Genomic DNA, 5,000 nt, shown 5'->3' on the forward strand with positions numbered 1-5,000 from the left:
ATCGACCAGACTAAGTCCTGTTGCTGTTCTCGGGGGAGGATAAAATCTTCCCTTGGGAGTAGCAACGCCTTCCTTGCTTTGGTGCTCTGGAAGCTGGCAAGTATTGCTGGCCCTTTCCCTTAGATCTCCCTTAGGCTAAGACAAAGTTCTTGGCTGCGGGTGATCTGTCACTAAAGCAAGGTTGGCAGGACCCTCTTGTCCCTTCCCCCTCTATCTCCGTAATGGCCTAGCCATTACTGTACTGTACCTTGCCGGCCGGCAGAGCTGGCCGGCAGGGGTATTACTGTACTGTATGTCATTCTACTTCTCGACCTAGTATAGGTTGGGATGTGGAATTGACTAAGCCCATTGCCGGCCGGCAGAGATGCTGGCCGGCAAGGGTCTTATGTTTTCGAGTGCTGCCCGGACCTCTCTTGGTCCCTCATCCATGCCTGCCGGCAGAGCCGGAAGCCATTGGTCAAGGAAGCCTGAATTAAGTTTCTCCCCTTCCTTATATGCACTCTTTCGGTTGCCGGGCTTGGGGGGTTGTGTACACTCTTTCCCGGCATCCATTCTATTTTCTTCTAGTGCTGTACCTGTCCCGGCTGCCGGGCAGGTGTAGTCTTCTGGTTCTTTTGCTGCCGGCTGGCATCGGTCTTGTACCTTTGCCGGCCGGCTTATGTCAGTCCTTGTCTGCCGGTCATCAAGAGTGTGGCCGGCAGCTGGGTACTACCTTGTGTAGTTGCTGGCCGGCAGTCATTGCCGGCCAACACTGGCTGTTGCTGGCCGGCAGCTGCGGCCGCCGGCACAGGCATTTGAACCAGAGTGCTGCCGCCCTATAGCTGTTAAGTAGTATACTTTAAAGCTAGTTGTGGTGTGTGCCGGCCGGCAAAGGCAGGCCGGCACACATCCTCCTATACTGTACTAGTATTCTTCTGTATAGCATATACAGTAAGAAGAAAACTATAGTAAAGGTTTAGGTACAGCACTGTATCTTCTAACACTATTGTGTTTTCTTGCAAAGCCCTTTGCTGTTGCCCTCAGACAGGAAGCAGAGTTCTTCCCTGTCTATTATCCAGGATTTTAAAATCATTGCCTAGGTGTGAGCTCCACCTGTTTCCTCTGGAAACCTTGCATTGGTTACTCTAGTAGAGATAAACCATTTTGATTTTATTATCTGGAAGGCTGCAACAATGGGTTGTGAGGGAAACACAAGTGTGTGTCTTTCCTTTCTGAATTGCTATGCTATACTATGCATATCCAGTGATACATAGTTCACTTGATACTCATGGAAATTTCTTCTCTTTACAGAAGGACACTCCGAAGTGGGGAAGTGCTTTCTGCAATGTCAGCAGCAAGAACCTCTGCGGACATGAGTTTTGTAGGAGACACGCAGCATACGCTGTCTCCAAGGATGATCTCCGGTATTGGGACCCTCAGGTATGTACTGTGTGCACTAACCTGATTAATGAGACATTTAAATAGCTAGGAAGAAGCTTTGTACCTGGGTAAGGGGCTTCCAAAAGAACACTTCTGGCCCTTATCTTCCAAGTGAGAAGATGAGGGCGTATCTTTTCCCTAAGGCATCAGCTGATGCAGTGATTCCCCAGCCTCAAGAGGAGATCCCCTAAGTTCAGATCCAGGTGGATGCTGAAGTCGCGGTCGCGATGCAAGACATCCAGCTAAATGACAGGATATCTGATGTGGACGGGTGTCAGGAGGAAGACCTCCTTGCAGAAGCCCAGGATGAAGTTCAAGCCCCTCTACATCGGCCAGTCTCCCAGTAGAGCTGGGACAGGCCCTCTCTTCTATTGTTGGAATGATCCAACAAATGCAGAAGGAGAATCAGGAGAAGGCGGCTGCAATGGAACTGCGAATGCAGTGCCTTGCAGAATCACATGGGCCCCAGAAAAAGCTCAATGTGAAAGACCTTCCCTTGTGCTCAGATGCTAACCCATGGAGGTATGCTGAGCACATGCCGATGACGACTGGAAAGATCGTCATCTCGGATAAGCTGGGCTCAGTTCCCCTGGAGGGTGGAATTCTGGCCCAGCAAGGCATCATATCCGGACTGTTATGTCCGGCTGAGGGAGGAACCAGCTTCAAAGGAGGAGGCAGAGCCGAAGGAAGTCATAGTGATGGACCATGCTAAGGCTCAAGCTCTACTTTCATCCTCGATGAAAGAGAGGGGCTTCTCTAACTCAAAGGTAGCTGCATTGAATAGGAAGCTCCCTTCCTTTGCGTCCTCGCCTACTAGAGCCTTCCCCCTTTTACAGAAAGGGTTTCTGGCTGTACTAAAAGCAATCGAGGCCGGCAAGTCTTGCCCCTCCCTAGAGGAATGTAAACCCTTGTCGCTGGCCCTGCCTATGGACCACAAAGACTGGAAGGACGTCCATCTTACGTTCTCAGTGGGAAAGTTGGAGGCTGATATTGCCGGACGTCAGTTCGGCAAGGACCTCCCTAAGCTGTCTGACTTTCTTTTGCGAAGTGAGTTCGATACAAAAGAAAGACTGACTGCCTCAATGTCTCTTCAGACTACTCTCGAGACGATGGCAAGTGACCCCAAGGTCCATGAAATGTTCAAGGTAGTGGCCAAGCCTCATCTGGCCACAGTGACGAAGGACCTTTATGGCTTCGTCAAGGCAAGGAGAGCTTGTAGGGAGTTCGTGTTTACCTCGGCTACGGTGAGGCACGAGCTAAAGAAACTAATCTCCTCCAACATTTGGGGAAAAGACCTTTTTCCCTACCGACTTGGTCAAAGAAGTTTTTGATAAAGCCGCCTTGGAGAATAGAAACCTTCTCCAGAAGTGGTGCCTGGCTATCAAAAGAAAGTCTTCCCCCGATGAGGGTCCTCAACCAAAGAGGAAGACTATGAGGACTAGGCTACCGTCTCGGCCAGCCAAGCCTCTTAGACAGCAACAGCAACTGCAATTGCCATTGCCCCCAGTGCCCCAGATCGTGGCACAAACCCCGACCACCTTTCAGGGGTACCCCAGGCCGTGTCGACACAGTCCACGGCATTCACCCCAGCGTTCGAAGGGCAGTCTACTTCCTTTCGAGCAAAGCCTAGAGGAGCAGCCAGAGACTCGTCTAGACGCCCCTCAAGGGGAAGGGGATTCAGGGGTGGTCGTGGTCAGGAAGGCAAGACCTCAGGATGGCAGTCCAAGTGAGGTGATACCGGTAGGAGGGAGACTTCTGAAATTTCGGGATCGGTGGACCTTCGATCCCTGGGCCCACAGCCTACTCAAGAATGGACTGGGCGGGAGCTGGTACAGCACTCCACCCCCGTACCTTCGATTTTTCCAACACTCCACCCCCGTTATGGAGGAGTACGTTCAAGAACGGTTGGAGAAAAAGGGTGAAGCCAATCAATTTCTAAGGGAGGCTGTTTTGTGTTCCCAAGAAAGACTCGGAAAAGCTCAGAGTCATTCTGGACTTGTCGCCACTTAACAAGTTCATAGTGAATTGCAAATTCAAAATGCTAACACTGCAACACATAAGAACCTTACTGCCCAAGAGGGCATATTCCGTCTCTAAAGACTTGTCAGACGCCTACTGGCGTTCAGGCTACAACGAAGACTATACGCCTTCGGAGCCATGCCATTCGGGCTAAACATAGCCCCAAGGATTTTTACGAAGCTTGCGAGCGTAGCTCTCAAACAATTTCGCCTAAAGGGAATTCAGGTAGTAGCCTACCTGGACGACTGGTTGGTGTGGGCAGCATCCGAGACAGAATGCTTGCAAGCTTCCAGTCAAGTGATCCAGTTCCTAGAGTACCTAGGCTTCAAGATCAACAGAAAAAGTCTCGACTTTCTCCATCTCAAAAGTTCCAGTGGCTAAGATCCACTGGGACCTTTTGTCACACCGTTTCTCCACCCCGGCGAAAAAAAGGAAGGAGATAGCGGGTTCTGTCAAGAGACTCCAAGATTCCGAAAGGATATCAAGACACGAGCAGGAAAGAGTACTGCGCTCTCTCCAGTTTGCTTCGGTGACAGACCCAGTGCTAAGAGCACAGCTAAAGGATGCAATCGGAGTTTGGAGAAGTTATGCATCAAACGCGTGAAGAGATCTGAGAAGACCAGCCGCTTCGGCTAAGTACTCTTCTCAGGCCTTGGTCCCAAGCCAGACATCTAAAGAAGTCAGGTTCTTCTTCAGCCACCTCCCCCGTCGGTGACGATTCACTCAGACGCCTCAAAGGAGGGATGGGGAGGTCACTCTCATCGGAAAAAAGTCCAGGAGACTTGGTCCAGGCTATTCAAGACCTTTCTCATAAAACTTTCTAGAAGCTAGGGCAGTTCTCCTTACCTTAAAGAAAGTCTCCCCGCGTCATTCGTTCCACATAAAGTGGTAATAGACAGCGAGGTAGTTGTAAGATACTTGAATCGACAAGGATCGAGGCCACCACCTCTCAACCAGGTGATGTTGGCCGTCTTCCGATTGGCGGAAAAGAAGAAGTGGTACCTGTCGGCAGTTCACCTTCAAGGAGTCCGCAATGTGACAGCGGACGCTTTATCCAGGTTCACACCGATAGAGTCGGAATGGTCCTTAGACGCAGGATCATTCTCCTTCATTCTGAAACAGTCCCAGAACTGCAGATAGACCTCTTTGCGACGAAAGACAACAAGAAGTTGCCCCTGTACGTGCCCCGTACGAGGACCCCTTAGCGGAAGCAGTGGACGCGATGTCCCTCGACTGGAACAGATGGTCCAAGATTTATCTGTTCCCTCCTCACAACCTTCTGTTGAGGGTCCTCAACAAACTGAGATCCTTCAAAGGGTAGCGGCAATAGTGGCCCACAAGTGGCCGAACAGCGTGTGGTTCCTCCTGACATTGGAACTGTAGCTGAAGTTTGTACCACTACCAGATCCAGTTCTGACCCAGCGAGTCCAGAAGTCAACTGTCTGCGCTTCATTACAGAAAACCCGGACCCTGCAGTTCATGATTTTCTCTCCCTAGCGGTGAGAAAGCGTTTCGGGATTTCGAAAGCCAGTATAGACTTCCTTGAGGAATATAAATGCAAA

Source organism: Palaemon carinicauda, chromosome 2 (assembly GCF_036898095.1).
Source record: "Palaemon carinicauda isolate YSFRI2023 chromosome 2, ASM3689809v2, whole genome shotgun sequence".
Taxonomy (NCBI): domain Eukaryota; kingdom Metazoa; phylum Arthropoda; class Malacostraca; order Decapoda; family Palaemonidae; genus Palaemon; species Palaemon carinicauda.